This window comes from Lissotriton vulgaris, chromosome 4_1 (genome assembly GCF_964263255.1).
Source record: "Lissotriton vulgaris chromosome 4_1, aLisVul1.2, whole genome shotgun sequence".
Classification (NCBI taxonomy): domain Eukaryota; kingdom Metazoa; phylum Chordata; class Amphibia; order Caudata; family Salamandridae; genus Lissotriton; species Lissotriton vulgaris.
In genome coordinates this window covers 537,440,163-537,452,209 of record NC_141691.1, presented here as the reverse complement: position 1 = coordinate 537,452,209, position 12,047 = coordinate 537,440,163, and the positions used below count along the sequence as shown (strand labels likewise).

Genomic DNA, 12,047 nt, shown 5'->3' with positions numbered 1-12,047 from the left:
ACTTGTACGTATCAACTTATATGTATGTATCTCCCTATATATCGCTATATGTCTATGTATATTTATCGGAAAATATAAATATATACATTATAAAAATACATATAATTAATAGAGGTGAAAATAATGAACAGTTGTTGCCTCTCCGCATTTGAAACATGAGCTTCTTCTCCTTCCTCTTCTATATGTCCTGAAATTGAGATAGTCACTTTTTAATCAATTTTGATCTAACAACATAGTTGATTTGTACAAAGCATATCATACGATCTGTGAATAATTCTAAAAAAGAAAATTAGATCAGTACCTTTGAGGCCTCCAAGCAAAAGCTTATATTTCATGATTGCAGATCGACTGTTGAAAATCAGCATGAGAAATGTTTTATTTCACAATTTCCATACTAATATACAAAAAACATTTGTACTATCTGAATGATACCGTCATTGTGGTTCTCTAGGTTTGATTTAAGAACACATCTCTTTCAAAATGTGCTATGTTCGCCTTATCAATAGTGTGGAAATCTTCAAAAAGGAATGCTGGGAATCAGCCCTCTGAAATGCATTTGAGAAAAACAGGATAGGATTTTGTAATGTCGCACTATTTTGTGTAGGAATGTGATGTTATGTGTATTATAAAGTTCGTATTTCTGTAACTTGTTCAAGCTGTTGGACATTTTGAAAGGAGTCAACATTTGTCTCTTTCAACCTACTGGTGTTGGATTGGAGCTATCAATAACAAAAGATGACAGAAATGTAAAAGGTCGAGATTAGTAAAATAGTACCTCAAAGAATTGGACTGGTACCTTTGCATGCAAAGTCCAAAGTGCCAAGCGTTGCTCTTTGGAGCCACCCATGTGAGAGACAGAGAAATGGATGTAGTAGTTTGGAAATGTAGAATGTTTTAATATTCTTCAGTCAAATATGATCATTATTTTGTAAATTGCATTTCCTGATAAACGTTTGCACATTTAACACTGTTATGGAGAATGCAGCTGAAAAGAATCAAATCACATTATAGCTCTTTACACTATGAGCATTCAACTGAGATATCTTTTCATCAATGTAAGAAAAGCCCCCGCACTGATGCGCTCTCTTTTGTCTCAATGGAAAAATCCCTCATGTATGGCAGGGTTCCATGGTGTAATGGTTAGCACTCTGGACTCTGAATCCAGCGATCCGAGTTCAAATCTCGGTGGGACCTGCTTGAATTATGAGATATAATATTTCACTAATTTCTTAGAATTTGGACTTGGAAAAACATAACGTCAAAGTTTTATACTGAAACTTATCAACGTATAATTATGTATCTATGTACACATGGCTATATCCATCTAGATAGTGATAATACAATATAAAGAAATGAATTATTCATAAACATAAGTACTGAAGCTGAAAACTAAAAACTGTTCTTTCCCATCCACAATTTAAGCAAGAGGTTCTTTTCCTTTCTCATCTTTATGATCAGTAATAAGATAGTTCATTTTGCTGATTTCTTATCTGACAACATTCTTGACTTACACAGTGCATTTAATTGTGAATTTCTTTGAAAGAGGAATTCAGATTAATACATTTGACATGTCTTTCGAAAGATTCTACTTTGTGGTTATGGATCTACTTTAGAAAAACAGAGTGTAAATATCTGTGTGTCTTAATTTCAAGATTGTTATTTAAAAGTTCATCTCTTCTGTCCCCAAAATACACAATTTGATTCCTCAAGTTTTCTTTTAATGAAGGCTTTCCAATTAAAAAAGTTCCGTGTTCCCCTTATCAATAACAGTAAGATTTAAACAAGTAATATCTTGGATCAGCCTCTTGTGATGAGTTGAGAAAACAGAGTCAGCTCACAAAATATCTCATTATTTTGAGCCATTTTATTTCCATGTTTTCTAAAAGTTCTATCATTTGCTCACATCAAATAGACTTTAAAAATACAATCAATAAATCAATGTTTCACTCTACCCGTGTTAGATTTATGATATTTATGAATACACTTGACAGAAAAAGATTTGGTCATAAGTCATGAAAGTGGTCCCACCGAGATTTGAACTCGGATCCTTGGATTCAAAGTCCAAAGTGCTAACCATTACACCATGGAACCTCCCATGTGACAGGGGAGCAAATTGCTGCAGCAATGTGGACATTTCACATTTTTTATTTTCTACAGTCAAAGACAAACAGAATTATATAACTTTTCTATTCTGTTCAACTTTTGCCTATTGAACTATGTTAGGGAAGGATGTTGCACAAAGGACTCAAGTAACGCTATGACTCTGTTGAACAGTACTTTTTATGTGAGATAAGATTTTGCAATAAAAGATAAGATTCCCCCGTGAATGCAATCTCTTCTGCCAAAATGGAAAGCTCAACCTGGTACAGGTGGGTTGATGGTGTTATGCTTGTCAATCTGGACTCTGAAAACAGGGATCTAAGTACAAAGCTCAGTGGGACTTATCTAAACTTTACGATTTTTTTTCCATTCAGTTCTTAGAAGTATTAATTGGAAAAACATCTCATTTACTTATAAACTTGTACGTATCAACTTATATGTCTGTATCTCCCTATATATCGCTATATGTCTATGTATATTTATCGGAAAATATAAATATATACATTATAAAAATACATATAATTAATAGAGGTGAAAATAATGAACAGTTGTTGCCTCTCCGCATTTGAAACATGAGCTTCTTCTCCTTCCTCTTCTATATGTCCTGAAATTGAGATAGTCACTTTTTAATCAATTTTGATCTAACAACATAGTTGATTTGTACAAAGCATATCATACGATCTGTGAATAATTCTAAAAAAGAAAATTAGATCAGTACCTTTGAGGCCTCCAAGCAAAAGCTTATATTTCATGATTGCAGATCGACTGTTGAAAATCAGCATGAGAAATGTTTTATTTCACAATTTCCATACTAATATACAAAAAACATTTGTACTATCTGAATGATACCGTCATTGTGGTTCTCTAGGTTTGATTTAAGAACACATCTCTTTCAAAATGTGCTATGTTCGCCTTATCAATAGTGTGGAAATCTTCAAAAAGGAATGCTGGGAATCAGCCCTCTGAAATGCATTTGAGAAAAACAGGATAGGATTTTGTAATGTCGCACTATTTTGTGTAGGAATGTGATGTTATGTGTATTATAAAGTTCGTATTTCTGTAACTTGTTCAAGCTGTTGGACATTTTGAAAGGATTCAACATTTTTCTCTTTCAACCTACTGGTGTTGGATTGGAGCTATCAATAACAAAAGATGACAGAAATGTAAAAGGTCGAGATTAGTAAAATAGTACCTCAAATAATTGGACTGGTACCTTTGCATGCAAAGTCCAAAGTGCCAACTGTTGCTCTTTGGAGCCACCCATGTGAGAGACAGAGAAATGGATGTAGTAGTTTGGAAATGTAGAATGTTTTAATATTCTTCAGTCAAATATGATCATTATTTTGTAAATTGCATTTCCTGATAAACGTTTGCACATTTAACACTGTTATGGAGAATGCAGCTGAAAAGAATCAAATCACATTATAGCTCTTTACACTATGAGCATTCAACTGAGATATCTTTTCATCAATGTAAGAAAAGCCCCCGCACTGATGCGCTCTCTTTTGTCTCAATGGAAAAATCCCTCATGTATGGCAGGGTTCCATGGTGTAATGGTTAGCACTCTGGACTCTGAATCCAGCGATCCGAGTTCAAATCTCGTGGGACCTGCTTGAATTATGAGATTTAATATTTCACTAATTTCTTAGAATTTGGACTTGGAAAAACATAACGTCAAAGTTTTATACTGAAACTTATCAACGTATAAGTATGTATCTATGTACACATGGCTATATCCATCTAGATAGTGATAATACAATATAAAGAAATGAATTATTCATAAACATAAGTACTGAAGCTGAAAACTAAAAACTGTTCTTTCCCATCCACAATTTAAGCAAGAGGTTATTTTCCTTTCTCATCTTTATGATCAGTAATAAGATAGTTAATTTTGCTGATTTCTTATCTGACAACATTCTTGACTTACACAGTGCATTTAATTGTGAATTTCTTTGAAAGAGGAATTCAGATTAATACATTTGACATGTCTTTCGAAAGATTCTACTTTGTGGTTATGGATCTACTTTAGAAAAACAGAGTGTAAATATCTGTGTGTCTTAATTTCAAGATTGTTATTTAAAAGTTCATCTCTTCTGTCCCCAAAATACACAATTTGATTCCTCAAGTTTTCTTTTAATGAAGGCTTTCCAATTAAAAAAGTTCCGTGTTCCCCTTATCAATAACAGTAAGATTTAAACAAGTAATATCTTGGATCAGCCTCTTGTGATGAGTTGAGAAAACAGAGTCAGCTCACAAAATATCTCATTATTTTGAGCCATTTTATTTCCATGTTTTCTAAAAGTTCTATCATTTGCTCACATCAAATAGACTTTAAAAATACAATCAATAAATCAATGTTTCACTCTACCCGTGTTAGATTTATGATATTTATGAATACACTTGACAGAAAAAGATTTGGTCATAAGTCATGAAAGTGGTCCCACCGAGATTTGAACTCGGATCCTTGGATTCAAAGTCCAAAGTGCTAACCATTTCACCATGGAACCTCCCATGTGACAGGGGAGGAAATTGCTGCAGCAATGTGGACATTTCACATTTTTTATTTTCTACAGTCAAAGACAAACAGAATTATATAACTTTTCTATTCTGTTCAACTTTTGCCTATTGAACTATGTTAGGGAAGGATGTTGCACAAAGGACTCAAGTAACGCTATGACTCTGTTGAACAGTACTTTTTATGTGAGATAAGATTTTGCAATAAAAGATAAGATTCCCCCGTGAATGCAATCTCTTCTGCCAAAATGGAAAGCTCAACCTGGTACAGGTGGGTTGATGGTGTTATGCTTGTCAATCTGGACTCTGAAAACAGGGATCTAAGTACAAAGCTCAGTGGGACTTATCTAAACTTTACGATTTTTTTTCCATTCAGTTCTTAGAAGTATTAATTGGAAAAACATCTCATTTACTTATAAACTTGTACGTATCAACTTATATGTATGTATCTCCCTATATATCGCTATATGTCTATGTATATTTATCGGAAAATATAAATATATACATTATAAAAATACATATAATTAATAGAGGTGAAAATAATGAACAGTTGTTGCCTCTCCGCATTTGAAACATGAGCTTCTTCTCCTTCCTCTTCTATATGTCCTGAAATTGAGATAGTCACTTTTTAATCAATTTTGATCTAACAACATAGTTGATTTGTACAAAGCATATCATACGATCTGTGAATAATTCTAAAAAAGAAAATTAGATCAGTACCTTTGAGGCCTCCAAGCAAAAGCTTATATTTCATGATTGCAGATCGACTGTTGAAAATCAGCATGAGAAATGTTTTATTTCACAATTTCCATACTAATATACAAAAAACATTTGTACTATCTGAATGATACCGTCATTGTGGTTCTCTAGGTTTGATTTAAGAACACATCTCTTTCAAAATGTGCTATGTTCGCCTTATCAATAGTGTGGAAATCTTCAAAAAGGAATGCTGGGAATCAGCCCTCTGAAATGCATTTGAGAAAAACAGGATAGGATTTTGTAATGTCGCACTATTTTGTGTAGGAATGTGATGTTATGTGTATTATAAAGTTCGTATTTCTGTAACTTGTTCAAGCTGTTGGACATTTTGAAAGGAGTCAACATTTGTCTCTTTCAACCTACTGGTGTTGGATTGGAGCTATCAATAACAAAAGATGACAGAAATGTAAAAGGTCGAGATTAGTAAAATAGTACCTCAAAGAATTGGACTGGTACCTTTGCATGCAAAGTCCAAAGTGCCAAGCGTTGCTCTTTGGAGCCACCCATGTGAGAGACAGAGAAATGGATGTAGTAGTTTGGAAATGTAGAATGTTTTAATATTCTTCAGTCAAATATGATCATTATTTTGTAAATTGCATTTCCTGATAAACGTTTGCACATTTAACACTGTTATGGAGAATGCAGCTGAAAAGAATCAAATCACATTATAGCTCTTTACACTATGAGCATTCAACTGAGATATCTTTTCATCAATGTAAGAAAAGCCCCCGCACTGATGCGCTCTCTTTTGTCTCAATGGAAAAATCCCTCATGTATGGCAGGGTTCCATGGTGTAATGGTTAGCACTCTGGACTCTGAATCCAGCGATCCGAGTTCAAATCTCGGTGGGACCTGCTTGAATTATGAGATATAATATTTCACTAATTTCTTAGAATTTGGACTTGGAAAAACATAACGTCAAAGTTTTATACTGAAACCTATCAACGTATAATTATGTATCTATGTACACATGGCTATATCCATCTAGATAGTGATAATACAATATAAAGAAATGAATTATTCATAAACATAAGTACTGAAGCTGAAAACTAAAAACTGTTCTTTCCCATCCACAATTTAAGCAAGAGGTTCTTTTCCTTTCTCATCTTTATGATCAGTAATAAGATAGTTCATTTTGCTGATTTCTTATCTGACAACATTCTTGCCTTACACAGTGCATTTAATTGTGAATTTCTTTGAAAGAGGAATTCAGATTAATACATTTGACATGTCTTTCGAAAGATTCTACTTTGTGGTTATGGATCTACTTTAGAAAAACAGAGTGTAAATATCTGTGTGTCTTAATTTCAAGATTGTTATTTAAAAGTTCATCTCTTCTGTCCCCAAAATACACAATTTGATTCCTCAAGTTTTCTTTTAATGAAGGCTTTCCAATTAAAAAAGTTCCGTGTTCCCCTTATCAATAACAGTAAGATTTAAACAAGTAATATCTTGGATCAGCCTCTTGTGATGAGTTGAGAAAACAGAGTCAGCTCACAAAATATCTCATTATTTTGAGCCATTTTATTTCCATGTTTTCTAAAAGTTCTATCATTTGCTCACATCAAATAGACTTTAAAAATACAATCAATAAATCAATGTTTCACTCTACCCGTGTTAGATTTATGATATTTATGAATACACTTGACAGAAAAAGATATGGTCATAAGTCATGAAAGTGGTCCCACCGAGATTTGAACTCGGATCCTTGGATTCAAAGTCCAAAGTGCTAACCATTACACCATGGAACCTCCCATGTGACAGGGGAGCAAATTGCTGCAGCAATGTGGACATTTCACATTTTTTATTTTCTACAGTCAAAGACAAACAGAATTATATAACTTTTCTATTCTGTTCAACTTTTGCCTATTGAACTATGTTAGGGAAGGATGTTGCACAAAGGACTCAAGTAACGCTATGACTCTGTTGAACAGTACTTTTTATGTGAGATAAGATTTTGCAATAAAAGATAAGATTCCCCCGTGAATGCAATCTCTTCTGCCAAAATGGAAAGCTCAACCTGGTACAGGTGGGTTGATGGTGTTATGCTTGTCAATCTGGACTCTGAAAACAGGGATCTAAGTACAAAGCTCAGTGGGACTTATCTAAACTTTACGATTTTTTTTCCATTCAGTTCTTAGAAGTATTAATTGGAAAAACATCTCATTTACTTATAAACTTGTACGTATCAACTTATATGTCTGTATCTCCCTATATATCGCTATATGTCTATGTATATTTATCGGAAAATATAAATATATACATTATAAAAATACATATAATTAATAGAGGTGAAAATAATGAACAGTTGTTGCCTCTCCGCATTTGAAACATGAGCTTCTTCTCCTTCCTCTTCTATATGTCCTGAAATTGAGATAGTCACTTTTTAATCAATTTTGATCTAACAACATAGTTGATTTGTACAAAGCATATCATACGATCTGTGAATAATTCTAAAAAAGAAAATTAGATCAGTACCTTTGAGGCCTCCAAGCAAAAGCTTATATTTCATGATTGCAGATCGACTGTTGAAAATCAGCATGAGAAATGTTTTATTTCACAATTTCCATACTAATATACAAAAAACATTTGTACTATCTGAATGATACCGTCATTGTGGTTCTCTAGGTTTGATTTAAGAACACATCTCTTTCAAAATGTGCTATGTTCGCCTTATCAATAGTGTGGAAATCTTCAAAAAGGAATGCTGGGAATCAGCCCTCTGAAATGCATTTGAGAAAAACAGGATAGGATTTTGTAATGTCGCACTATTTTGTGTAGGAATGTGATGTTATGTGTATTATAAAGTTCGTATTTCTGTAACTTGTTCAAGCTGTTGGACATTTTGAAAGGATTCAACATTTTTCTCTTTCAACCTACTGGTGTTGGATTGGAGCTATCAATAACAAAAGATGACAGAAATGTAAAAGGTCGAGATTAGTAAAATAGTACCTCAAAGAATTGGACTGGTACCTTTGCATGCAAAGTCCAAAGTGCCAACTGTTGCTCTTTGGAGCCACCCATGTGAGAGACAGAGAAATGGATGTAGTAGTTTGGAAATGTAGAATGTTTTAATATTCTTCAGTCAAATATGATCATTATTTTGTAAATTGCATTTCCTGATAAACGTTTGCACATTTAACACTGTTATGGAGAATGCAGCTGAAAAGAATCAAATCACATTATAGCTCTTTACACTATGAGCATTCAACTGAGATATCTTTTCATCAATGTAAGAAAAGCCCCCGCACTGATGCGCTCTCTTTTGTCTCAATGGAAAAATCCCTCATGTATGGCAGGGTTCCATGGTGTAATAGTTAGCACTCTCGACTCTGAATCCAGCGATCCGAGTTCAAATCTCGTGGGACCTGCTTGAATTATGAGATTTAATATTTCACTAATTTCTTAGAATTTGGACTTGGAAAAACATAACGTCAAAGTTTTATACTGAAACTTATCAACGTATAAGTATGTATCTATGTACACATGGCTATATCCATCTAGATAGTGATAATACAATATAAAGAAATGAATTATTCATAAACATAAGTACTGAAGCTGAAAACTAAAAACTGTTCTTTCCCATCCACAATTTAAGCAAGAGGTTATTTTCCTTTCTCATCTTTATGATCAGTAATAAGATAGTTAATTTTGCTGATTTCTTATCTGACAACATTCTTGACTTACACAGTGCATTTAATTGTGAATTTCTTTGAAAGAGGAATTCAGATTAATACATTTGACATGTCTTTCGAAAGATTCTACTTTGTGGTTATGGATCTACTTTAGAAAAACAGAGTGTAAATATCTGTGTGTCTTAATTTCAAGATTGTTATTTAAAAGTTCATCTCTTCTGTCCCCAAAATACACAATTTGATTCCTCAAGTTTTCTTTTAATGAAGGCTTTCCAATTAAAAAAGTTCCGTGTTCCCCTTATCAATAACAGTAAGATTTAAACAAGTAATATCTTGGATCAGCCTCTTGTGATGAGTTGAGAAAACAGAGTCAGCTCACAAAATATCTCATTATTTTGAGCCATTTTATTTCCATGTTTTCTAAAAGTTCTATCATTTGCTCACATCAAATAGACTTTAAAAATACAATCAATAAATCAATGTTTCACTCTACCCGTGTTAGATTTATGATATTTATGAATACACTTGACAGAAAAAGATTTGGTCATAAGTCATGAAAGTGGTCCCACCGAGATTTGAACTCGGATCCTTGGATTCAAAGTCCAAAGTGCTAACCATTTCACCATGGAACCTCCCATGTGACAGGGGAGGAAATTGCTGCAGCAATGTGGACATTTCACATTTTTTATTTTCTACAGTCAAAGACAAACAGAATTATATAACTTTTCTATTCTGTTCAACTTTTGCCTATTGAACTATGTTAGGGAAGGATGTTGCACAAAGGACTCAAGTAACGCTATGACTCTGTTGAACAGTACTTTTTATGTGAGATAAGATTTTGCAATAAAAGATAAGATTCCCCCGTGAATGCAATCTCTTCTGCCAAAATGGAAAGCTCAACCTGGTACAGGTGGGTTGATGGTGTTATGCTTGTCAATCTGGACTCTGAAAACAGGGATCTAAGTACAAAGCTCAGTGGGACTTATCTAAACTTTACGATTTTTTTTCCATTCAGTTCTTAGAAGTATTAATTGGAAAAACATCTCATTTACTTATAAACTTGTACGTATCAACTTATATGTATGTATCTCCCTATATATCGCTATATGTCTATGTATATTTATCGGAAAATATAAATATATACATTATAAAAATACATATAATTAATAGAGGTGAAAATAATGAACAGTTGTTGCCTCTCCGCATTTGAAACATGAGCTTCTTCTCCTTCCTCTTCTATATGTCCTGAAATTGAGATAGTCACTTTTTAATCAATTTTGATCTAACAACATAGTTGATTTGTACAAAGCATATCATACGATCTGTGAATAATTCTAAAAAAGAAAATTAGATCAGTACCTTTGAGGCCTCCAAGCAAAAGCTTATATTTCATGATTGCAGATCGACTGTTGAAAATCAGCATGAGAAATGTTTTATTTCACAATTTCCATACTAATATACAAAAAACATTTGTACTATCTGAATGATACCGTCATTGTGGTTCTCTAGGTTTGATTTAAGAACACATCTCTTTCAAAATGTGCTATGTTCGCCTTATCAATAGTGTGGAAATCTTCAAAAAGGAATGCTGGGAATCAGCCCTCTGAAATGCATTTGAGAAAAACAGGATAGGATTTTGTAATGTCGCACTATTTTGTGTAGGAATGTGATGTTATGTGTATTATAAAGTTCGTATTTCTGTAACTTGTTCAAGCTGTTGGACATTTTGAAAGGAGTCAACATTTGTCTCTTTCAACCTACTGGTGTTGGATTGGAGCTATCAATAACAAAAGATGACAGAAATGTAAAAGGTCGAGATTAGTAAAATAGTACCTCAAAGAATTGGACTGGTACCTTTGCATGCAAAGTCCAAAGTGCCAAGCGTTGCTCTTTGGAGCCACCCATGTGAGAGACAGAGAAATGGATGTAGTAGTTTGGAAATGTAGAATGTTTTAATATTCTTCAGTCAAATATGATCATTATTTTGTAAATTGCATTTCCTGATAAACGTTTGCACATTTAACACTGTTATGGAGAATGCAGCTGAAAAGAATCAAATCACATTATAGCTCTTTACACTATGAGCATTCAACTGAGATATCTTTTCATCAATGTAAGAAAAGCCCCCGCACTGATGCGCTCTCTTTTGTCTCAATGGAAAAATCCCTCATGTATGGCAGGGTTCCATGGTGTAATGGTTAGCACTCTGGACTCTGAATCCAGCGATCCGAGTTCAAATCTCGGTGGGACCTGCTTGAATTATGAGATATAATATTTCACTAATTTCTTAGAATTTGGACTTGGAAAAACATAACGTCAAAGTTTTATACTGAAACTTATCAACGTATAATTATGTATCTATGTACACATGGCTATATCCATCTAGATAGTGATAATACAATATAAAGAAATGAATTATTCATAAACATAAGTACTGAAGCTGAAAACTAAAAACTGTTCTTTCCCATCCACAATTTAAGCAAGAGGTTCTTTTCCTTTCTCATCTTTATGATCAGTAATAAGATAGTTCATTTTGCTGATTTCTTATCTGACAACATTCTTGACTTACACAGTGCATTTAATTGTGAATTTCTTTGAAAGAGGAATTCAGATTAATACATTTGACATGTCTTTCGAAAGATTCTACTTTGTGGTTATGGATCTACTTTAGAAAAACAGAGTGTAAATATCTGTGTGTCTTAATTTCAAGATTGTTATTTAAAAGTTCATCTCTTCTGTCCCCAAAATACACAATTTGATTCCTCAAGTTTTCTTTTAATGAAGGCTTTCCAATTAAAAAAGTTCCGTGTTCCCCTTATCAATAACAGTAAGATTTAAACAAGTAATATCTTGGATCAGCCTCTTGTGATGAGTTGAGAAAACAGAGTCAGCTCACAAAATATCTCATTATTTTGAGCCATTTTATTTCCATGTTTTCTAAAAGTTCTATCATTTGCTCACATCAAATAGACTTTAAAAATACAATCAATAAATCAATGTTTCACTCTACCCGTGTTAGATTTATGATATTTATGAATA

General features: G+C 33.2%; 7 non-coding genes across 7 annotated transcripts; 3 read left to right on the top strand and 4 right to left on the bottom strand.

The window, feature by feature from the left end:
- Positions 1-1,122: 1,122 nt before the first annotated feature.
- Positions 1,123-1,194, top strand: TRNAQ-CUG (transfer RNA glutamine (anticodon CUG)). The gene has a single exon. It is a non-coding gene; the product is annotated as a tRNA-Gln (tRNA).
- An 825-nt stretch (positions 1,195-2,019) lies between these two features.
- Positions 2,020-2,091, bottom strand: TRNAQ-UUG (transfer RNA glutamine (anticodon UUG)). The gene has a single exon. It is a non-coding gene; the product is annotated as a tRNA-Gln (tRNA).
- A 2,444-nt stretch (positions 2,092-4,535) lies between these two features.
- Positions 4,536-4,607, bottom strand: TRNAQ-UUG (transfer RNA glutamine (anticodon UUG)). The gene has a single exon. It is a non-coding gene; the product is annotated as a tRNA-Gln (tRNA).
- A 1,548-nt stretch (positions 4,608-6,155) lies between these two features.
- Positions 6,156-6,227, top strand: TRNAQ-CUG (transfer RNA glutamine (anticodon CUG)). Its single transcript has one exon. It is a non-coding gene; the product is annotated as a tRNA-Gln (tRNA).
- Positions 6,228-7,052: 825 nt separating this feature from the next.
- Positions 7,053-7,124, bottom strand: TRNAQ-UUG (transfer RNA glutamine (anticodon UUG)). The gene has a single exon. It is a non-coding gene; the product is annotated as a tRNA-Gln (tRNA).
- Positions 7,125-9,568: 2,444 nt separating this feature from the next.
- TRNAQ-UUG (transfer RNA glutamine (anticodon UUG)) lies at positions 9,569-9,640 on the bottom strand. Its single transcript has one exon. It is a non-coding gene; the product is annotated as a tRNA-Gln (tRNA).
- Positions 9,641-11,188: 1,548 nt separating this feature from the next.
- TRNAQ-CUG (transfer RNA glutamine (anticodon CUG)) lies at positions 11,189-11,260 on the top strand. Its single transcript has one exon. It is a non-coding gene; the product is annotated as a tRNA-Gln (tRNA).
- The last annotated feature ends 787 nt before the right edge of the window (positions 11,261-12,047 follow it).